This window comes from Malaclemys terrapin, chromosome 9, assembly GCF_027887155.1.
Source record: "Malaclemys terrapin pileata isolate rMalTer1 chromosome 9, rMalTer1.hap1, whole genome shotgun sequence".
Taxonomy (NCBI): Eukaryota; Metazoa; Chordata; order Testudines; family Emydidae; genus Malaclemys; species Malaclemys terrapin.
In genome coordinates, this window is record NC_071513.1 from 53,337,396 (window position 1) to 53,362,242 (window position 24,847).

Here is a 24,847-nt window from a genome sequence, read left to right on the forward strand (position 1 = left end):
AACCCAGGATTCCTGAGTCTCACTTCTTTCCTGATAACAGATACCTGTGAAAACCATGGCAAAATGTGTGTGCCTCATCTCCCTCCAGTTCTGGCTCATACAGATGACAACAACCTACTATTGCGATTGGTTACTTTGTTAGCAAAGGTCTTTGTGGTGACTCCAAACCCTGCTAATGACCCACGTGGGGGCCAATACAGTTCCACATGATAGAAGTTCTGTTTTTTCAGTTAGCTTTTTAAAAGTCCTAGGACGTTACCCACATGGGGGAAAAAAAGAGATATTAAAGGAAAATTAAGCTTGCAAAATCAATCACACAAAGAAAGGACATGCTAAACAAGGTTGCTTGTGCAATCTTAGTTCAGCCTTCTTGTGCGTTTGCAGTACGATACAGTATTTAATTACATGGCCCCTTCACTTTTTTCCAGAGATGCTGCCTCATTCAGGGCACTGAATGGATGTGCTCAGGCAATGAATCAGGGTTGTTTAGTGAATTAGATTGTTGTCTGTACTGTAGGAACTCTACTTCGTTTATTGCAAAAGATAGAAGGCGAGTAGTGAACGAGGCAGGGGTTTGCAGGAAGAGAAAGGAGGGTCTCATGGTTCAGGCAGTTGAATGTTGCTCTGTAGAACTGGATTCTATCCCTGCCTCTGCCACAGATTTCCTGTGGGATGCTGGCAGGTCACTTACATCAAACTTTTCCCCCTCATTTTCTGGGTGCCTGACTTGAGACCCAATGATCTGCTTTGCAGAAGAGCTGAGCACTAACAGCAGTAGCTGAAGCCCATGGGAGTTGTGCTTTGAACATATAAATACAAAGTACTCTTAAAAAATCTGGTCCTAGGTATTGTTAATTGGGCACTTAAACTTAGTGGAAACTTTTGACCATCATCTCTGCTACCAGCACTGGGTCAGTGCAGAGGGCGGTCTGCAGATCTGCAAAAGTCTCCTCGGCTGCGCTGATCCATCTTACTATGTCTGGGCCACGGGCTTTTGTTAGGTCTGTTAGCGGGTATGCCCTGGTAGCAAAGTGGGGGATGAACTGCCTATAGTATCCAACTAGTCCCAGGAATGCTCTGACCTGTTTCTTCCAGACTGGTCTGGTCCAATTCTGTATTGCCTCTAACTTGTTCAGTTGGGGCTTCACCATACCCGTCCCCACTATATACCCAAGGTATTTGGCTTCTGCTAGCCCAATCGCGCATTTGGAGGGATTTGCAGTCAGCCCCGCCTTCCTCAGGGTGTCCAGGACTGCTTCCACCTTCTCCAAGTGCGTCTCCCAGTCTGGGCTATGCATAATGATGTTGTTGAGATAGCCAGATGCATACTTGCCATGTGGATGCAACAGTTTGTCCATGAGTCATTGGAAAGTTGCGGGAGCCCCATGTAAACCAAAAGGGAGGACAGTGTACTGATACAGTCCCTCTGGTGTTGAAAAGGCCATCTTCTTTTTGTCTGCCCTGGCTCACTGTCTTGCTGCTCCTCACCTACTGGCAGCTTGACTTCCCCCCCTCCCCAGGGGAGGGTTTAAAAAGGTCGCAGGGAGCCCTTAGTTGGAATCAGCTGATCCTAATTGACCTCAGGTAACTCTCTCTCAGCTGATCCTAACTGATCTCTGGTAACCCCTTCTCAGCTGAACCTGATTGACCTGTAGTCACCCCTCCTCAGTTGATAGGAAGGAGGGCCTTTTACCCTTCTGGGACTGTTTTCTACTCTGCCCTTGCAGCTGTCTGTCCTGAGTTTATCACAAAACACAGTGAGAGAGAGTGCCTGGCCTGAAGACTCACAATCTAAATTGACAAGGGAGAAGGTGAGAAAAGAAACCAAGGCACAGAGCAGTACATGAACAAGGTCACACACATTTATGGCCAACCCAGAATTAGAACCCAGGCCTCCTGATCTCCAGCCACTTGGATAGTATTGGTTGATGAAAAACTAAATAATACACCCACACATGCACAGAGTGAATTTGACTTTTTTGTTTCACAAAACACTCATGGACCATCACCCGCCTAGCACCACTGCTTAGAGGAGTTTTGGAACCTGCCCAAAAGGATGGGGGGAATGAGGCATATAATCCCTGATCTGATGTGTCTCTCAGGAGTTTGCAGCTGAACTAGGGAGTAGGCTGCAATCTCATGAATCCCCATACACTGTCAATCCTTTCCTCTCCCTGTCTCATTAGAGGCAGTCTGGATCCCCTGGAGCATTCACAGGGAGCCATCTATACTCCTTATAAAAATCTGTGACGCCACTAGATTCTGCTCCTTCAAATCCCTCCTTACAATTCACTTGCCACACTGCCTACAATGCACCAGGCAGCTGGTGTGTGACGATTACTATTTACTGTACTAAACACACTCATTTTCACTGATACCTTGTCCCAATATTGTCTGTTGTCTCTGGTAATATGTTAATGGGTTGTGACACTCCTGTTGGGGGGTGTTGGTATCAGGGATCAAACCCATGGCTTTTGGGTATAAAAGAGTAACAAAATTGGGGGAATGCTCAGGACTGTGAGTCACCTTCTTACCATCCTGCTTCTGCTAAGAGAGAGACTTGCTGGTACTTAGCTGGTTGTCAGCTTCCTGACATATTCCAGCCTGTTAGCCTCTGGGCTATACCAGCTCTTACTTTGCCTTTCAGGTTAACAATAGGTGCACCCCAGATCCTGAGCCAATTCAAAGCATTCCCCTGTACCATTCAGCTCCTTAGCCACTGAACCATCACAGCATTCCCAGGTCTTCTGTCCCCAGCGGTCAGTGTCCACACCAGCCTATTTGGTCCAACTGAGGATCAGCACTTACCCATATATCAGTGCTGTGGTATTAAGTTATAATGAAAAATGATCAAGTTTATTGTCAAAGATCAATATTTAAGAAAGAGTGAATCAGGACAATAGGAACAGGTTACCTATAAAACAAAATCCTAACACAATTCCTAGGGACTTACCTAGACAGAAGGTTAACATGATACGTTTATCTCATCCCAAATGTTCTTTGCAGCATTTTAATCAGGCCTGGTTGAGACCCTGTTTTCATGAATGTAATCACATTGCCCAATTACTTTCTAGATGCAGGATAAAGGCCTGTCTCCTTCCATTCTACTTACATTCCCCAAGTTCATTGTCTGTCCTCAGAGACACTAGAACTCTGATGGGTGCTTGTTCTTCCTGTTGACTTCATATGTAAATGACTCCCATTGTATAACCTGACAAATACTTATTTTAGATGGGGACGAACAGGGAGAGGTGAATAAACATCCTTTATCTGTCAGAAACCTGATAGTCAACTCTGCCTTAACAGACTCTTTAGGAACATATTTCTAGTATAAATATATAACTCATCTATAATAGTGGTACACATATCCTACGACCGTATTCATAATCAGTGTGACACCAGCTTTCATTTAAGATCTCACCTGATATTCTTTGTGGATAAGTACTATGCAAGCAGTGTGCTAGGTGTAATGAGTTTGTCAGGCCCATTAGGAGTTGCTGTTACAAAATGGTGCCCCCTTTGCCAGATGGCACCAATGGCCCTCTGTCATAAAAAGCATGTGTCTACAGGTGAGCTGAAAGAGGAACCTCTGCTGCTCAAGACAACAGTAGGCTCATCAATCTCTGTGTGGGCCAGCCATCACTAAAAGGGGACAGAGCACCACATAGCGTAGGTGTAGGTTACACCGGAGTATAAACTTCTTAAAGCAGGGGCCATCTTTTTATTATTAATTAATTCATGTGTGTATAGCACCCAAGACCACGGGGTCCTGATCCATGATTGGTGCTCCTCACACTACTGCACTATGAATATAAGGAAAATAATTCTTACTCTTTGGAACAGACCTGTTGTAAACTCTCATATGCCAGCCCAGAGGGCTGTTCACTGGAGAGTTGTCAAGCCCTCTGTGACCTCACAGGCTCACAGTTAGCAAGCAGATACATACATGGTTAAATATCAGACACATTTTAGCTATTGCGATTACTCAGACACTAAGCTGAGACACTGGGAAAATGTGGCAAATCCTGTTTCTGAATTATTGCTGGCAGATAATGACATGACTGAAAACAAGGTAACACTGGAAATTACTGACTTCCTTGTGGCACCGCAGTATGGTAAGTCTGTCCATGTCTTGCATAATGCTTCCAGGTTAGTAAAAAATAAGTCCAAAATGGACTGTGGGTATGAATATTGTGACATGGTGGAATCTCATCATTTTTCATCCAGTAGGATACATCTCAGCATATCTTCCCCTCTAGATTTCCTCCTGGACTCTTGTGCATCCTACATGCTTTGTTCAGCTTCTATGTGCATCACTGGGACAGGCATTCTGTATGGGCAAAGTGTTCTTGGCAACATCTAACTCACATGGTGGGAAAGCATGAGAGGAAGTGGAGCAGAAGGTCATAGCAGAGTAGGCTCAGGGAGAGGCATGGCTGGCCCCATGTGGAATCCATACAGTAGGATGAAGTAATGAGGGATGGAGAAGTGCTGGCACTTCCAGGAAGTTAAAAAGGAGAAAGGCAGCCAACAGAGTGTAAGGGCAAGGTGGGCATGGCAGAGAGTTGGCGAAGGAGAAAGTCCTACACAGGAGGTGGTGCTTGTGCAGGAAGTGAATGGGTGAATGACTGGATAGATGTGGGAAAGAATATGGAAGAAGACATCAACTGTGGCTAGGGGTCAAGAAAGGAAGGGAAGAAAATACAATAGGGACCAGAAGTGCATAAAAACATAAAAGGAAGACGAGGATAGCAGGAGGTGAAATGTAGGTACAGATGGGAACAGCAGGATAGAAAGAGGATCATCATCTGATTTATTTGGCTTAGGTCTGGGAAGTACATGCGCTGTTCCTATTATTTATATTCCAGTAGCAAATACAGGCCCCAACCAAGTTCAGAGCTCTGTTGTGATAGGCACCAGAGACCGTCCTGAAGGGCTTAAAGTCTAAACCAACCACCCATACAGGGCAAGAAAACAGAGACACAAGGTGATGGAGTAATTTGCTTAAGGTCAGCAGGACAGTGGTAGAGTCAAGAATAGGACCCTAGTTTCCAAAGCCCCAGGCTAATTGCCTAGGTCCATGCTACCTTATTTCACATACACCATGGGAGAATGAGACTTTATCAAGGCCATTGCAGACATAGGTTTATTTCTAGTTTAAAAATATTAAAAATAAATTATTGTTGCCTGCAGATTTCTGGAGCCTCTCCAGCTGCCAGTGAGGAAAGAGATTATTGCTGGTATGTGACACTCCTTTGGGTTATTGTGCTAAAGCTGAACTTTGTTAACCTCCAAACAAGCCCTTTTGGTACTGTTGTACAAATCTGGCTGTCACAGTGAGCTCATGGTTGATTCTATCCTGCCTTCTCACCCTGTTTTCCCCATCCTCTCATTCACCCCTGTCCTTTATCTCCTCTGCTGCACATTGTCCACGGGTGGGAGTTTTTCATCACACCCAATGAAACTGGGATAGTGTAGGTAAATCACTAATGATCTACATCTCTCATATCTTCTCCTCCCTGTTATCTGTTCATTTGCATACTTCAATCCTATTAGTTAAATTAAATGCCTTGCCCTTTTTCACTTGTGATATATAAATATTATTCTATTTAGAGGTTTGTATCCCATGCTTATCATTGCATTAACTGATGGTCTCCATAGTGTTTAAGAGCCTTTGATTCATATTTTTAGTGGCATCCCCCTTCTACAATAGATTAGATCTGAACTGTAGAGAAGCGAAGTATCAATCTGGACATAGTTCAGTATGCACACAGTCAAATTTATAACTGAACATTGTTAACTAGCCATCTATATCTTGGATATAATATAATCACAGGTAGCTAGCCAAGAAGTCATATTCCACATTTCTGTTGAGCATATGCAGCATCTTCTGTGGCACTTTAAAATTTTCTTGTCTATTGTCTCTGAAGTGCCTAAGTAGCCATGTTTCAGACTGCACTTACTTCTCCTAGCAACTCAGCGGACACAAGCCTTTACAAAGAGTATGGATTATGGGATAGTTTGGGGGTTCAGAACATCTTTCAAATGAAGATCATCAGCTCAAACTCCACCTGGAGAGGTAGTGCATAAAATGTGTTGCTGTCTGAGGCCTTGGAGTTCTCACACTCGGTCTCAAGGGACAGTTGTCCACAGAACCGTAACTAACGTGAATTTTCCAAATCTGGCAGCAATCTCAAAAGGGAGACCAAAGATTGAACGCTTATAGAGACTCCACGTCTCTTGGCTCCAAGTCAGGGTCAGACACACTAACAGAACAGTGCGGCCTTGCTTTGGCCATTGGAGTGGTATAAATGGCTACAGTTACAGTTATCTAGCACAATGTGCATTCACTGCCCATGACCACACAGCCATAGAACCTCAGTATTATTTAAAAGATATTCTGTGGGAAAATACAGTCTATGCTTTGCCTATGGTGCCTCAGAGATGGATTTACTGAGATTAGCTACAAATTCACAGAAGCCCCCCACAATCAGGGGGAGTTTGGGTTCTAGTGTGTGTGTGCCAACCTCAGCCAAGATTCAGGTGAAGGCCAGTAACCTGGACTGGATCATCACAGCTCCCCCCTACCCCCTTGCTGTCTCCACAGGAGCTCCAATGATAGCCCCCCTACACTGCAGACTCTGAGATTCCTCCACCTTACTTCGGATGTCTTCTGCACCAGTCTACTGAGGTCACCCTGTGATCATGGTGACTCTCCACCAGCACACAGGTACCACACCCCTCAATAGGTAGGGAGAAGGATGTGCCTGCTCCTCCATAGGGAAGTACCGCCTAGGGCAAACGGGGAGACTCCTCCTCCCTCTGCCAGCTCCACTCAGCTGGGAACCCAGACACTCCATAAAGTCCCATGTGATTGGTAGGGAACCTTAGGGTGTCCTAGCAACCACCTGTTGGGGAAAAGAAGCCTCCTGTTGCCTAATAGCTGTTGTTACATCATTTTAGGAGTTTCCCAGCTATTGCACTAGGTATCATGGAGTCTCCACAGCCAGCCCCACTGCCAGGGGAAGGGTTTCCCAGTGGCTGTTGCCCTGTTTCTTCATACAGGTCTTTAGAGGCCCTAACACACCACTGGTGCTGTGTGAAGAGTAGAAATGAATGCCTTTAAAATTTGGAGCCTGAACGAATAAGAGACTCTGACTCTCTGGCAGTGAGCTGTTTTTCTTCAGCTGGTGGTCGCTCTCCTCTCCTCCTCCTCCTCCCTCATCTCTCCCATGCCGTGGCACCTCTCTACACACTGTCTTTGTTTCCTTTGTTCTGTATCTTCCTCCTCCTCCCGCCTCTTACTCTGCTTCTCTGGCCACCACATTTCTCTCCCTTAACCCATAGTCTTTCTTTTCACCCCACCCCCACAGGTGGCCAGTCTCTTTCCATCCCTCATCTTAGGGCCCCAACATTTTTCCTCCGCTCCCTCTCGCCCAAGGCTATCACTATTTTCCCCTCATCCCCTTCCCATGCTCCCCTGAGTTTCATTTCTCACCCCTTAACTCTAGTCTCTTCCCAGAACTCTGAAAGTGGGGTGGGGTGAGATTCCTGGGGTCAGCACCTTCAGGAGAGCAAATCAGCCACTAACACCTCCCTCGCTCAATGACTCATTCACACAAACACTATCTCAGCACCATTCCCATCTCCCTGAGTGCCTTCAGCTGCCCAGGTTTTCCCCTCAGGGTTCCCTCAGGTACTGAGGGCAGCTTCATGAACACACAGAGATTCTACATTGTCATTTGCACTGATCATTTGGGGGCTGGTTAGACCATTACATATCTGGTGTCCAGGTCCCTGAATCTCAGAGGTCACACTGATTTCCTTCTAAAGTACCAGAGTGGGATTTTCAAAAGCACTCATGTGGTTTAGGAGCACATATCAAAGGGGCTTATGCGCCTATGTTGCTTAGGTGCTTTGGAAAAATCACACCCCTGGAATGTAATCAAATGCATCTCCCTATATCTCTAGGCCAGCAGTTCTCAAACTGTGGGTCAGGGCCCCAAAATGGGGTCACCAGGGCTGGCATAATACTTGCTGGGCCTAAGCCAAAGCCTGAACCCCACCACCCAGGGTCAAAGTTCGAGTCCCATCGCCCAGGGCTGAAGCCGAAGCCTGAGGGATTCAGCGCTGGGTGATGGGGCTCAGGTTACAAACCCCACACCCAGGGCTGAAGCTCTTTGGCTTTGGCTTTGGTCCCCCCACCCGGGGTGGTGGGGCCTGGGCTTTGACAGGGCTTGGATGGGCTCAGGCTTCGGTCCCTCCTCCTGGGGTCATGTAGTAATTTTTCTTGTCAGAAGAGGGTCGCGGTGCAATGAAGTTTGAAAATTCCTGGTCTAGGCATTTACTCTACCCTCATCAGCATGGTATCTGAATGGGGTAGAGTTTTCTGACGCTGAGAATTTTTTTTGTATCTGTGCTAGGGACATCTGGATAGCAGCAGCAGGTGACTCAGTCTTCCAGTCCCAACACATAAACAAGCTGCTGAAAAAGCAACTTCAAAGTCTGTGTAAGGAAGGGAACAATATCAAAACTAGCATTGGAGATGTAGAAAAAGCCATGAGCAGCATGGAAGCCGAGCTCAGCAGGTAAAGGCAAACAGCCTGGGGTTTTAGATGAACATCCCATCCATTGATGACATGTCCAAGGATGCCAACAACTCAAACACTCTTGAGCAAGACCAGATCTGCACTTTCCCTAATGAGCTAAGATAAGGGGAAAGATTTGAGAAGATAGTAAGCAGAAGCTGTCTAGGTCAACTGGCCCATCATTGCCCCCTGCCTTTCATGTCCTTGTATTCATTTGCAGAGTATTTCTTGGTAACTCACATTTCTCTAAGTACATATTTCACTGATCTGCACAACTAGAATTCCAGGCCATCAGCCCATCAATTCCGAGCAACACACCACAGCACCCAGGGGTTGCATGCGTAGCATGCAGGAGATCAGCTCTGGTAGGGCACAGATTTCAGAGTTAAGCTTCTAAGTGATTACTTGAAATCACAGGGAAGGGGAAAATGAACTGATGCAGTGGTTGGGCTTCAGTTTCCTCTGCCCCTGCCATCATCCATCAGTATTGTTCTGTGCCATGGATGAGCCTCTGCCAGTGACTTACTTACCACGCTGCATCGGACCAGGGCTCCTTCTCGTGGCCAGTACCATGTGCTTCAGAGAAAGGAGGCAGAACCCCTGCCATGGGCAGCAATGGGAAAGTTTCTTCCTAACCCTTGTTATTTACAGGTTATTGACAAGTTGCCAAAATGACATTGAGACTTGATTCACCACTGTGGAGGCAGAACAATCCCATTGCCACCTTCCTGAACCAGCGGGGTCAGCACTGGACACCAGCTGTGGCTCTAAGGATACTGCCCCCTTCACATTCCTAGGGTCCCCTGGCCTCAGCCCCTGGCCTCTGGCTTACAGGCAGAGCATCCTGGCTGCAGGATCCCTAGCAGAACAGGAGACCTGGGTTCACATGATTCTGCATCTTCACCCAGTGTCAGCACATAAAAAGACCCCAGAGGATCCTGGGGCAATAATAGATTGGGGCCCCCTTCCCAATTCCCAAATCAGAAATTTTGCTTAACCCCAACATCATAGCCCCCCAAAGCCCCTTGGTCCCCCAACTCACCCCACACCCCCACATCCCACACAACTTTCCCCACTGCATTGAACGCTTCACCCCATTGCCCCCCAACACTCCCTACTCACCCATAGACCCACAACAACTCACTCACAGCCCTTCACCCAGCACCCCCAGGCCTCTCCTGGCCACTCACTGGCACCCGCCCCCTTCCCTCTCCCTCCAGCTCAGTGCTCCGCTCCTAGCTGGGCTGGGGTGGTTCCTACCGATCCTGGTTTGCCAAAGGCTCTATTCGCTGTCAGTGCCCACCTTGCACTCGCCCAGCACAGTCTGAATTTGAGTGATGAGTGGCATTATGACCTGGTGCATGGGCCCGCAGTGCCACTCAGGTTTGGCCTGGCTGCCCATGTCATGATGGAAAGGTGAGTGGGCCAACCTGAGCAGCATTGCAACCCCTGTGTGCCTGGTCTCAATACCACTCAAATTTGGCCCAGCTACCCCACCACCCAACAGTGATGCGGTGGAGCCAAATTTTAGTGAGTGGCATTGTGAGTCTGTGCACCAGGTGAAGTGCTGGAGTGCCACTCCATCTAGTTGGCCCCATAACTTTGTGGGCCCTGTTGCAAATTCAGCACTTTGACCACTGCAGCTATCCATGCAACACGGATTTTGTTACCAAAGGCTGTTGGCGGATCCTGGGTTGTGATGTAGAAAGCCTTTGAATGCACAAGCTAGCATACCTCAGAACTAGGGCATTTTCTTTCATAGAATCATAGAAGATTAGGGTTGGAAGAGACTTCAGGAGGTCATCTAGTCCAAGCCCCTGCTCAAAGCAGGACCAACCCCAACTAAATGATCCCAGCCAGGGCTTTGTCAAGCCTGACCTTAAAAACCTCTAAGAATGGAGATTCCACCACCTCCCTCGGTAACCCATTCCAGTGCTTCACCACCCTCCTTTCATTTCATGCACCACACAAACATCTCCATCCATTATCTGCGCAATAGTCACAGATTGTACAGTTAGAGACCAGTTGCAAGAGGGAGATACGTTCACACCAAGCCATCTATTACAGTTGTTCTCCTTCCGTGTGCATACATGTTCATGACTTCAATTTAGGTGAGCAATACATCATCCTGACAGTCCATTATTCCGGGCAGAATTTCACTAAAATTCCAGGAGCGGGTAAAGCTGTGTCAGCAAACAGAACATTCTCCATCCCAAATAGCCTCACAAAAAAGAAAAGCTAGACAATTATTGTTTCCTAATGACCATGGTGAAAGTCTGGGTGAGAGGGAGAGTGCAAAAAGTGGAAGGTATAATAGAGCAGATAGACCCATGAAAAGTTTTTTTGGGGGCAACTGCCTGTCTTTCCCCATAGTATATGACATCCCTGCCCATGATTGGTTGGTTCCTTTTTCTCCCTCTTGTTCATTGTATATGCCCAATGCTGTATAGCAGGAGTTCCCAAACTTTTTGCTGGCTCAACCCCATTTTAATGAACTATTTCCTACGGGGACCCCAGACAGCAGAAAGGATGCCATTTTGTAGGCAAAATGGCATCCTCCATACATCATGACCTCTCATGCAGCACACATGCAAGGTCATGCTGTGTGGAGCAAAATGGGGTCCTCCAGGCACGACCCCATCTGCTGATGGTGCCACCCCCTTTGGGGGTCATGACCCACCATTTGGGAATTGCTGCTTCATAGTGCTGCTTCATAGACTTACATTTGAGCCTGAAAGTCAATGGCACTAGTACTCCTAAATCACCTGGGTACTTCTGAGAACCCCACCTTTAAAGTATGCTGAAAGAGTCAGAAGCATCAATGATAAACTGAAATGAATAAATAAGTGTCAGCTAGGGTTTCACAATCTAGCTCAGCCTTTGAGAATCTGTAATAAACTGCTACATTAGCAATCTTTGGATTATAATTTTATTGTCTTGAGTTTCTTTTTCCCCTCTGATGCATACAGGATAAAACAGGCAGAAACCATGAAAACGCTTTTAGAAGCAGAGATCCAAACAGCCAAGAAAACTCTGGAGGAGGAGCGTGTGTCAGCCTCACAAAAGGAACTTTACCTCAGGAAGCTGGTAGTGTTACATTGTACCTAATAATGGAATTATTCCACATTTCTTATTTCAATAAGATTAACAACAACTACAGTTTTATTATGTAGATTACTCTTTTAGGACACTATGCTATTATTAACAGCAACAATAATAAGTGGTACCTAACAGAAGAATATATCCCAATAATAAAACAATTATTATTATTATTATTATTATATTTATTATTATTGCTGTAGTTTTAAAAATAAAGTCTCTGAGATTAATTTTGTTAGAACATATGGGTATGAGATGTCCTGGAAAATGAGAATGAAAGCAAGTAAAATAATCAGGTGGATTTCAGTGCAAAATTCAAATGCAGTGTTTCTAAAGGAGAAGAAAAAATGGATTTATCTCAGAAAGTGTGTACTTTGCTATTAAAATCTCTATACAAAGTTTCTGATTCTCCTGTCCCAGACCAGAGAGGTGTGATCCCCGTCCTTACTTTTACGTCAGAGTGATGATGTTTTTTTGTCCCATCCCACAAGCTGTATCTATATGTGTTAGTTTGGAAACTCGGAGGAATCCAACAGAAAGCAACAAACTAACTGGTTAGTTCAACATTGGCAAGCAGGGTAACAATAGGCCCAATAGTGTCTAGCACCAGATGCTTCAAAGGAAGGTGCAAGGAACCCCACCTTAGGCAGATGCAGCTCAGAGCAACACCCGTATTGTACAACTAACAAAGTAACGCACTCTACAGAAGGGTTGACTCACCACTAGCATGCCCCCTTGTGGCACGGCATAGCATAGCAGCTCTTCTCTAGCACCCTCAGCAGACAGCTGCTCCAGTCCTGCGGTGGTCCCTCCTCTTCTTGCAACTCAGCCCTCTGACCAAGTTAGGCTTTAGTTCCACCTGGGGTAACAGAACCACAAATAAGAATCCAATGTCCCTACAAATGGTCTTCAGCCCTGCAGCCCTTACACCTTTCTCTCAGGTTTTTAATCATCCACCTCCCCTTACATCAGGGGCCTCATCCCACCTTCCCCTCTGGCAGGTAGGGGAACCCAGACCTTCCCACAACACTGGGATCTAGCCCAGGGTACCAGCAGCCATGAGCTGCTCTAACAGACTTCTTACTGCAGCCTCCCTGGACATCTTCCTACCTTAGCCCATCAGCAGGTCTCTCCCAGAGATGTCCTAGGTTCAGCTTTCTTTCAGGGCCAGAACTCACAGGGCTGCTCCCTGGATACTCCCAAAAGTACAACTTAACCTAACTTCTGCCCTCCTCGGGCTTGACCTGTCATCCCTCATAAGTTTCCCTTGTTCTTTTCCTCCACTGAACACCTCCCAGGGCTCCCTCCCTGGAAATCTAGATCCTTCCTTTTTATCAGGGTTCACCACCAGAGCTTACTGCACCCCAGAGGCTGCTGTGTGTCTCTCCTGGCCTCCTACTAGAATTCTCTACTCAGGTGAGGATCCCAAGGATCAGCTAACTCTGCCCGGGCATCCTCCTTGCCCCCCCAGCCTCTCCCCTTTCTAGTGCCAAGAGAGGAACTACAGAGTTCTTCCCTCTCTCCCTGCAACCCCCTTCTGCTCTGGGCTTCCTCTTTTTATGGCGCCACCCATCTTTTCCTCATCTAGGCTTCACCTTCAGCCTGGCCCTCCCTCATGGTGCAAGCAGGTGGGTTAATTGGGCTCAGGCTCCTGTAAACCAATGTGGGGTTTATATACCCCATCACCATTGATATTTGAAATGTCAGTTTGCACAGCCACCATATCCAGTCCACAGAGCCAGAGGCAAGCCCTTTGCATTTCAATCAAGGAATATTTGTTCCTCCCACAGGAAAAGGACAATGAAGATTTAAATTTGAGGCTTCTCATGCTCTCGGAGGAGGTATGTAGGAAAAGTGGATATGCCCCTTGGGACTGTTTCCTTTTCACTCTAGCACAAAAGATAAACAACTTGTCAGCATGTATGTATAAAACCATGAGATGTAACACAATCCAGTAACGCACCTAAGAGGTTTGGAGGAAATCATGCACAGCAATGTGCTGAGCTGTGTTTGCAAATAAAATGGGTTAGCAGCCCCCTCTGCCTTGTACCATTCATTCAATACCGCCTTCCATTCCCCAGATACAGGGAGCTACCCCACACACACACACACTCTCCAAGGGGTGCAGGCTGATTAGCTTTATTCTATTAGCTTGTATAGCCACAAATGTGGCTGCTGATCACACAGTTATTAAGTCTTTTTTAAGATCCAGCCACAGTGTTTCAGTGTTCAGGACCGAGTCCAATCTCTCTTACTTTGGATTTGCACAGTGTAACTCCACTGAAGTCAATGGAGATATCCCAATATAAAGCTAGGGATCTGTGTAGCTACTTATATGGCCTGCATCACCATGGTATCTGAGACCCTCACAAGCATTAATGGATTTCACCTTCACCACACCAGCTTACTAATGCACAGAGATTCTGTGACTTCCCCAAGGTAACACAGCACATCTGCAGCCTATGTGGGAATCAAACCTAGTTTTCTTGACTCCCATTCCAGCACCCTAGCTACCAAACCACCTGGCCTTCCCTGCTGTGAATATTCTCCCCTGGTGTCAATGGAATCTGAACTAGACACTTGCTGTCCTTTTATTTGATGAAGTCAGGAGTTGATTAAAAAGGAGGATTAGAACGGTGTTCCTGATGCCCTTCATAATTCGGAATACCCAGTTTGCTGCTCTCCTTTCAGTCCCCAAGGTTGATTCCATCATGCCTTACACCTTGGGCCGTCATTGACACCTCTGAGTGGGTTTAAAACACCATCAGATCAGAACAGATGCATTTTACATCTACATTGCATAAGTGTCAAGGATGGCACGAAGTGCAAGGCAGGGGGGAATCGGGCACCATATTAGATCAAATCCTGCTGTCCTGAATCATTCCTTTCTGTGTTGACATCAAAGTGAATTTTGACCTCAGGGGAAGCTTGGTCTGATGAATCCTGCAGAATCTGGCTTAGCTTTTTCAAGATCTTGCATATGTAAAGCCTGCTGGGAATTATTGCTACCTTTCAGCCTCTGCCCTACAGGACATGGTCCTCCAGAGCAGGGTGTGCTATTGTTCACTATGACATGCCTATATCCTGAGTATTACCAATGCCTGCTCTCTTCACTAGGATGGACTTTGACAGCAAACATGCTAATAGTTTTTGGCTACCCATCCTCTCCTCCTAAAGGAGGAAGGATGGTCTTTTGATTAAGGCAGAGACCTGGCAACCTGGGTCAATTCTAGCTCTTTTATAGACTCCCAATGTGACTTTGAAACAGTCACCTGATCTTTCTTGCCCTCAAGACCCTAGTTATAAAATGGGGTAATAATCCCTCCTTTCTTCCACTCTTTGTCTTGTGGGTTTAGATACTAAAGGACTTAGACTCAGCACTGTAGCATCTAATTTTTAGGCACTCTGTCACCTGGTGGAATCCACAGCCCCGAGCTAGGTGCCCAGGCTCTCTGTCCAATGCCTGGGGGGAGCAAGGCACCTGAGAATAGGATACACCAAGGCTCACACGCAGAGTGGGGAGCCCCCTAAGACAGTCATTATGAAATGCCAAGGGGAGGGTTGGAGCCTAAGCCACGCCTTTTCAAAGGACTTAGATGCTTAAGCCCAGTTTGAAGGGAGGTGCCTATCTCTGCGTGGGGTTCACAGCCATGAACCCTGTGCTGCAGTGAGGTGCCTAAATCCTTTCCCATGAAAAACTCAGACTGTTTCCCCCCTTTAGCCCAGTGGTTAGTGCCTCATCCAGGATTTGGGATACCCCGGTTCACACATGCATTCCTGATGTAAAGCCAGGGTTTGAACCCATGTCTTAGGAGAGTGTCCAAACCACTGGGCCATGAGGTATTCGGGACAGACTTTTAAAAAATAATTCTCTTAATTGAAGTTGTTCTGCTCTTTAGAAATAATTATTCATTGGGACAGGGACTTGTGTCTGAGGGGAGTGCCCTAACCACTGGGTAGTACAGTCATTCTTAGGATATGTTGTCACTAGAAACATGGCAGCAGCACGGCTGTGGTGCGTCAGTGTAGACACTCGCTACATCAGTGGGACGGTTCTCCCATCACTGTAGTTAATCCACCTCCCTGAGCGGAGGTAGCTGGGTCAGGTTAAGGGGCTAGGTCGGCTGAACTACATCGCTCACAGATGTGGGTTTTTCACGCTCTTGAGCAATGGAGCTGGATTGACTTAATTTTTTAGTGTAAACCTGGCATCAGTTTTTCTCTTGCCCAATAAAAATTTACGTCTTTTACATTCATCTGTTTATTGCAATTAATTATTGCATCCTTTTAATTAAAAGGGGAAAAATTTCAAAAGCTACTTTTTTAAAAGTACCATTTTTAAAAGCCACTTAAGCACTTGAAAGTCAATTCAAATAAAAAGAGACTTTTAAAAAGAGACTTTGGCTTCTAAGTCACTTAGGTGCTTTTGAAATTTTTACCCCCAAGCCTATGTCCATAGTATGTGCATCTGCAGAGACATGTGTTTTGCGTTCCACCTCAGCTCCCTGGAATAGATCACAACAGTAGAAGTAATTTGGCTTCACCTACAGACAGTACCTACAAATAGCAATGGAGACCACAGGGCATTACCACATATTGTAGATCATGCATATTGACAATTACATACCAGTCTGAGTGTCAGGTGCAGGTCATTTACACTGCAAGCAAAGCATCTATGGATCTCCACTTTCCCTTTTGATAACTGAGAAATTGGAGAAAAATTCCATGGTGGGATGGTCTGAATTACTCCAGGGTCCCACCTGGCCTGGCGCCAGCAGAGATAATGGACCTGATTTGCTTCTTATCAGCACCTATTACCACTCTGGTGAAATCAGTGAAATTACTCCTGATTCAGACCAGTGTAAGTGGGAGGAGAATCAAGCCCAAATTCTGATCTCACACCCCTTATACACCAGTGACTTCCATGGAGTTATGCTTAGATGAGGATCAGGCCCATAACAGCAACATTTGTTGGAAGAGTAATGACTTTGCATGCAAGATATTTGGCCCTACAGCAATTGAAGTACAATGGCACCATCTGATTTCAGAACTCATCATTGATCGTGTCGAGAAGAGCCAGCCAGCACAGCCACATGCAACTTTGGGCTGATGTCCACAAACTAGGGGTGAGTAGAGCTGCAACTAGTGAAGAGGAATGCTTGAAACACAAAAGGATCCAGTTCATGTAAAGGAATTGGGGGCCTGACCCACAACCTAGCGAAATCAGTAGGAATCTTTCTGTTGACCTCAGTGTGGTTTGGGGTCAGGCACTTGATGCCTGTAAATGCCATTTTTGTCAGATCAAGTGAGTTAGGTGCCCAATTCTGCCTGAGATCCAGAGGGAATTGAGAACCTCATTCCCCTAGGACCTCTATAAATCTCAGCCTGTGCCCCAACTCCTCCATTGCTGTAAAAATTGTCATAGCTCCATTGATTTCAACTGAGCTCTGATGCCACACAAGTTCAGGATGTGGCCCTATATGTCTTTGTTAGATGTAAATCAAGGAAGCATGTGAAACCACTCACTATAATCAGTCAAGCCTTTTTTTTTACCCTTATTCTGTTACTCAAGAATATTGCAATTGATGCCAGGGCTGAAGAGAGGACTCAGCCACGTGAATATTCTTTTGGAGATGTTTTGGGTCGTTTTTTTTCTGAACCAGCCTGGATATGAACATTGTGGGAAAAGTATAAAGATACCTAAAGCTGTGTCTAGATCAGCTAGCATGCAGGTAGCAACACTGTACTCATACCACGGATTCAAGGGAGGGCTTAAGACTTCCCTTCCTTTGGCTAGCAGAAACCACAGTGGTGTATGGAAGTGTATGTTTTGGGGGGTCAGGGGAGGGACTGTTGGCCAGGAAGTTGTATTATCAGAACATATTTATGGAATGTTTGTCTCCTATTAGAAAAAGCTACAGGAATGCAAACTGGCTTTTGGTGTCGAAGATGAGATTTTCAGAAAGGTACAGTAAACTCATTTATCTAGGCATTATTTATTTAGGCTAGCGAGCCATGTTAGTGCATAGATAACTCAATATCACTAGCTGAATATGATCCATGGTGTATATGCAGGTAGATCAGGGTCTTAGCTGGGCCTTCAATACAAGCTACTACAGCTCGTACGCAATATGAAGGATATTTTTGGAAAGTGGGTAAAGCCGAATGAGACCTACAGAAAATAATCAACAGCATTGTTTGTCATCTAGCATAAAAACCCAGTGCAACTTTGGGCTGCAAACTCAGAGGCATCACTTCACAGAACTGGAAGGCTCCTTTCTAAATGGTATGGAGGGGCCATATCTCACAGCACAACCAGAAAGCTTTTGATTAACTGAAAGGAATTCAGAGACTAGCAAGTACAACTATTTTGGGGCTCGAGGGAATGGACTGCTTACATATACATAGCTAGACTCAACAAGGACTGGGGAGGAAGGTATAATAATAGTCCACGTGTATCTGAAGGATGTGACACCAAGGAAGCAGAGGAATGTTTGGGGTGTTCTGCAAAGCATAACTGGAGAGATGGGAGTGAAACCGAGCATTAGAAACGTGAATATAAAAACATTTAATCAAAAGTTTGCACAGAGATTTTTTTCACATTTGAGTCCCTACAGCACCAGCTGTTGGCTAGTTGACATGTTGGTTTTTCCTTGAAGGTTGGGAGAGTAGAAATTCCCACTAGAGTAGTTCTGCCCAGTTTGAATCACCCTCTGTTGTGGAGGGAACAATATGGGCTTAAATAATTTTTCGTTCTGTATAGATATTTGCATTACTGAGAAGTGATTTAATAATTCCCAAGCAACATTTACTGCTTTTCAGTCATTCTTAGTAAGCACAAGTAACAAGTCATTACTTTACTATTCACCTGTAATTAAAGATCACTGATTCATTTTGCAAAAAAAAGTAATTCCAAGCAACGATGAGTGAGTAAGTAGCAATTATTGCACTTATCATTAGCATTTAATAATGCCAAGTATTTTGAATTCCTTTGTGTGTGTGAATACACAGAAGGCTACAGTCTTCAGGGCTATCGAACTAGCACCTTTCACAAACAATACATTCACCCATATTTCTTTATATACAAGGTTAGGCACAACCCTCTCGTCTATATAATTTAGAACTTTAGGGCCTGTTCCAAAGCCCATTGAAGTCAGTGCAATATCCATTCAGTTGGCTTTGGAGCAGACACTTATGTAGTAAAAATAAACCCTGGAGCCCCAATCCTGCAATGAACTGCATGAAGACAAAGCTCATTGCACAATAGTAACCTTAAAGAGCACATGCTGCCATACAGGCAACATAAAGGGAAAATTGGTTCTCACCAGCATTCCTGGGTAAAGAACCTTGAATTCCTGCTGTCACACTGGGTGCAGTTTGCTATCTGTAGCACTGTTCAATGGTAACCTGAGACAAAGGGCATTGGAGTAATGTAGCCTATGGGTCACATGAAATTATACTTGAATTTGTCTTTTTTTAGATGAAACACCAAACCCGAGAATTGGAGGAATCCATAAAAGAATATGAGGCAGTAATCCAGGTAAAACTTCCACATAATAAAGTGCCTAAAGGTAGCATGTCTTACATAATTCAACCTGTAACACAGAATAAGGATTTTGTAATTAAGGCACTGGATTAGCACTCCACAAACCTGGGTTTGTTTTTTGGCTCTGTCACTGTGTCCCTTTGTTCTCCGTCTGTACGGTGAGGGTGCAGTGCTTCCTTTGTCTATTGTCCTCCTGTCTATTGATATTGTTAAGTTCAGTGGGGTAAGAGTTGTCTCTTGCTGCATATCTGAACCGTACCTAGCATGACTAGGCTGCCATGTCAGCTGGGGGCCTTTAATCATATTAAAGACATAATCATAGCTCTCCCCAACACTTGTCTTTGGGCTGAAATTTTTGAGCCTTGCTATCCATCCAAAGGGACTTTGGAAAGTGGGGATAGGGTCTCTTCAGAAGCTTCTGCAGTTCTAGGACAGTAACAACACACCTTTTCCCACTGTAAACAACAGTTGCGATTTTGAGAGGTGTGGAGGGAAGAGTGGGAGTGACAGAATAGCACCATAATGGCTGAACCGATAAACTTTACCATGGCCATTGTCACACGGTGCATCACTCACTGCCGGACTGGCGCATCCTCCTGGTACTCTGGGGATTAGCTCGAGTCCAATGCTCCCCCATCCACAGTTCACAGTGTCACTCCGTCTCTGCTGTCCACCTGCAGTCCCTCTCGCAGCCTCAGGAACCGCAGCATCCTCTTCATGACTCGGCCCTCCAGCCGGGTCACTGTCCAGGTTCCCTCCTTCTGGGGGGGATTTAGGTCCTCAGTAGTCTTAGGCAGTCTTCCCATTCACTGCCTCAGTGCCACTTGCCAAGTGGCTGATAGGGGAACCTGGGCCCACCCTCTTCTCTAGGTTCCAGCCCAGCGGCCCTCAGCTCTTTTTCTGGCCTTACTGCTCTAGCCCTGGGCTGCTTCCTACTACTGGTTCCCCTTATCTTCCTGGGTCTATTAGCTCCCAGAGCCTCCACCCTCTTCCCAGGGAGTGACTACAGCCTGCAGTCCCCACTCGCTCTTCCCTTTCTCCTGAGAGTGTCTGCCTTTTCCCAGCAGCTTCTGCTTTCAGCTCCTGGACTTTGTAGGCCTCATCTATTCCTGCCCAGGTGAACCTCCTTAATCAGCTGGCTAATTGGTTAATTGGCCTATCTGACCTGCATAAAACCCTGCAGGGTGAGTGTGGGGTAGGCACCTCATCACAGTCATGTGCACAGTCAAGTCCTGAGTGTGTAGAACAGTGGTGCCTGCAGTGATGCACCTTACGTACAGTGCTTTCCATTCGCAGCAGCAAGGAGAAGCAGCGCTCTCCACCCCAATGCCCACTCAGGTTTGCCCCACCAGCCCATCATGATGTAGGTGCCATGGGACCAAAACTGAGTGGGTGGCATTGCAACCTGGTGCTGGGGGTCACAGCACCACTCAGGAAGGAGGGGCAGCAGGGCCTCTCTGAGTGTTGGAGTGATCCCCGGGGACCAGGTCACAACACCACTCACTCAGTTTTGGACATACCACCCTCCAATCATAATGGAGGGTCGTGGGGCCAAACCTGAGTGGCCAGTGGGGCAACCAGTGCTGCTACTCTTCACTGCTGCTGTGGGGCTGGCTCCTGCACCTGGAATGGATGATTTCCCCCAGTGATCTGCCCAGCCTTCCCGCTTCCAGGGTCCCCTCTCTGAGGTGGGGAATAACACTGCACTTGGATGGGCAGGGCTGGAAGGCAGGGGCTGAGTATGGCATGGAGTTGGTGGGCAAGCCACTGAGATGCTGTTTTAGTTTCACAAGGAACTACCTTGGCCCCTGGATTGCTCTGAACTGATCCAGAGAACATTCTGGGGATTTCGCTTTTCTCTGCAGAGTTCCGGGTACCACACTGTCATTTACTGAACATCCGTGACTTGTTGTCAAACCCAAACTGTAGCTATGTGGGTTCGCTGAGTTTAGTCTTTTGTCTGATTCATTTGCTTACCCTCGCTTTGGCAGCCAATGCAACCAACTTGTTCTTGAAGCAGATCTGTAGAGAAAATAGCCTCAGCATCTTATGGAACAAAATCAAACTGTTGAGATATAAAACACATGAAACAGAAACTGAAGCAAGGGTGATTTAATGGGTTTGCTGTTTCTAAGGTTCTTCAGAATAAAGAGAAGTCTCTTCAGGACCAGCTCTCAGTTGCTGAGGAGAAGGCTCGGTAAGTCTGCTGGGTGCAAACCAAAGCTTTTTATGGCCAATGTCTTACCGTATGTCCAGACTACCCGCCGTATCGGCGGGTAGCGATCGATTTATCAGGGATCAATATATCGCGTCTTGTTAAGATGCAGTATATCGATCCCGAACGCGCTCCCTGTCGACTCTGGAACTCCACCGGAGCGAGCAGTGGCAGCGGAGTCGATGGGGGAGCCGCGGCCATCGATCCCGCGCTGTGAGGACCCAAGGTAAATTGATCTAAGATACTTCGACTTCAGCTACGCTATTCACGTAGCTGAAGTTGCGTATCTTAGATTGATCCCCCCCCCCAGTGTAGACCAGCCCTTAGTGATGAGCATTACATGGGGAAAAGTAGTTTTGTATGAAAAGTTGAGAGTAAATCAGTGTAAGGAATTTAAATTATAAGTACTCAGTACTGCAAGTGACTGGTTAAGAGACTGATCTGAGTCAAGCGTAACATGGTAGTTCTTGTACAAGTGCCTACCATAGCTCTTTCAGTTCACCAGAGTTGTAATCTGAGTTATGCTTCCTGTACGGATACTGGGCCTCTCTCAGACGGACTTCTTAACTGCAGGATGGTTTTGTGATGTGCTCTAACGGGAGCTAGGATAAGACTGTCAAACTCCTATTCAGTTGTGTCCTATCCAGGATTGTTGCCTGGACTCTCACACTGGCAGGTGAGACTACAACCCTACTGCACTATTAAAGAGACCATATCACTTGGGGAACCAGAGACTTTTAGATATCAGCACAGGTAGCCCTGCAGTCCATTACGATAAATGGCTGGTGTTGTCAAAGGAACGTGAGGCTCATTTCCATCAGCCAAATTTCTCAACTCAGCCAATTCCTTGATAACCTTAGGAGAACCTCCTCAGCTTGTACTTGGGTTCTCCTGAGCTCTTTCTCTCTTCTCCCCAGGCTACCCACCATGGTGACTTTTGCAGGCCTAGGACTGTACCATGGTAGCATGCCTTTGTCTCCTCTTCCCCTTACATGTCTTGTTATCTTCTTAGTTTGATGGCACTTGTAATCACATGGGGCCTAAGGTTCATTAACCCCATTCACCTGGTTTTCTGTTTTGATGTCTGAATTGGGCAGGGTCACAGAAGGTCTGCTTGTTACCTCTGCTTATTACACCTGCAGAGAAATGTCCTGCAGCATGGACAAATCTCTCCACCAGTCATGGCTAACCCATTTGTACTAGTGTCTTGGAACGTACAAGGCCTAAATAGTCCCACTATATATACAAATATTCTGTCTCATTAGAAAAAGTCTGAGCTCAGACATTACTTTTCCAACCCATGTGAACACCGTGTGGCTCACTCTCCCCCTCTAGTGGTTAGACCATGTATAGAGGTTTATGAGTCCATGGCAGTCTTTGAGCTAAACAATCTGGGTTCCATAAAGACTCATGGTTTTAGATCTTAGGCCTGGTCTACACTACAAGGTTAGGTTGAATTTAGCCACATTAGGTCGATTTTATAATGAATGCGTCTACACAACCAACCCGGTTCCACTGACATAAAGGACTCTTAAAATCGAGTGCTGTACTCCTCCCCGATGAGGGGAGAAGCGCTAAAATTGACCTTCCTGTGACTAATTTGGGGTAGTGTAGACGCAGCGCTGTGCAATTTGATGGTATTGGCCTCCAGGAGCTATCTCAGAGTGCTCCAATGTGACCGCTCTGGACAGCACTTTCAACTCCGATGCACTAGCCAGGTACACAGGAAAAGCACCAGGAACTTTTGAATTTCATTTCCTGTTTGGTCAGCATGGCAAGGTCAGCAGCACAGGTGACCATGCAGAATTGCATACGAGCTCCAGCATGGAGTGAACAGGAGACACTGGATCTGATTGCAGTATGAAGAATCTGTGCCTGCAGAACTCTGATCCAGCAGAAGAAATGCTGATATATATGCCAAAATCGCACAGGGCATGGTGGAGAGAGGCTACCCCAGGGATGCACAGCAGTGCTGCATGAAAATTAAGGAGCTCAGGTAAGCCTACCAAAAGACAAAGGAGGCAAATGGTTGCGCTGGGTCCGAGCCCCATACATGCCGCTTCTATGATCCACTGAATGCCATTCTAGGGGGGGACCCTACCAGTATCCCAACACTCTCCGTGGACTCCTGCAAGGTGGCAGCCTCATGCAACACAGATGAGGATTTTGTGGATGAGGAAGAGGAGGAGGAGAATGCACAGCAGGCAAGTGGAGAATCCATTCTCCCCAGCCGCCAGGACCTTTTTCTCACCTTGGAGCCAATATCCTCCCAGGACCTATTGTTCCCATACCCTGAAGGTGGAGAAGGCACCTCTGGTAAGTGTACATTTGTAACGACACTACAGGGGTTAAAAGCAATAGTGTTTAATGTTTGATTTGCCCTGAGCAATTGGGATTCATTCATGGCCAGTACAGCTAATGGAAAAGTCTGTTAATGTGTCTGGGGATGGAGCGGGAATCCTCCAGGACAACTCCATGAAGCTCTCCTGGAGGTACTCTGAAAGCCTTTGCAGAAGGTTTCTGGGGAGTGCTGCCTTATTTTGTCCTCCTCGGTAGTACACTTTCCCACACCAAGCCATTTAGCAAGTGGTCTGGAATCACTGCAGCACAAAGCATGGCAGTAAATGGTCCTGGGTTTTGGTTGCATTCATGCAACATTCGGTCTTTATCTTTCTGTGTCAGCCTCAGGAAAGTGATATCATTCATGGTCACCTGGTTGAAATAGGGGAAGTTTTGTAAGGGAACAGTAATCCCCTCTGTTTGCTGATCCCTGACACATTAGACCCTGGGCATGGTTGGCTGTTTGTGCTTTGCTAAAAGCAGGGCCGGCTCTACCATTTTTGCCGCCCAAGCAAACTGCCGAAGCAAAAAAAAAAACAAAACAGCCACCCGGACTGTGCCGCCCCAAGAATGGATGGAATGCCGCCCCTTAGCATGTGCCACCCGAGGCACATGCTTCCTCCACTGGTGCCTGGAGCCAGCCCTGGCTAAAAGGGATCATCCCGGAGAATAGGCACATGAGGGGGGGGAGAGGAAGGTTTGCTACACATCCACCCCAAAACCGCAGCCCCCCTTTTAAACAGCAAACACAACCGGCATTGGTTGCTATGGGAAAGGAGGACGCTGCAGTTTGAAACCATTCCCACATGTTATGAACACAGAAGAAGCCAACCCCATATACCCTTTGGCTTACCATGGCTGCCTGCAAACCGAATTCTGTTGCCCAGCCATGTGTGATGTGTCACTATACCGGCAGGCGCTCAATATAAAAGGCAAAATGCAACCTTGTACCTAAAACACATGTGCTGTCTGCTGTAAATTGCTTGATTCACTGTGAAAGAGTCTCCCTTTTGTTCTCAGAAATTTATCTTCTTAAAAGTTTACTCTCCCTTTTTCCCC

The 24,847-nt window shown here is 46.4% G+C and overlaps 1 long non-coding RNA gene across 1 annotated transcript in view; it reads right to left on the reverse strand.

Annotated features, from left to right (window-relative positions):
• LOC128843463 (uncharacterized) overlaps window positions 1-24,847 on the reverse strand; it is a 139,339-nt gene that overhangs the window by 94,228 nt on the left and 20,264 nt on the right. The window contains exon 2 of the long non-coding RNA XR_008446270.1: window positions 12,408-12,546. This is a non-coding gene — a long non-coding RNA (uncharacterized LOC128843463). The remainder of the gene's footprint in view (window positions 1-12,407; window positions 12,547-24,847) is intronic.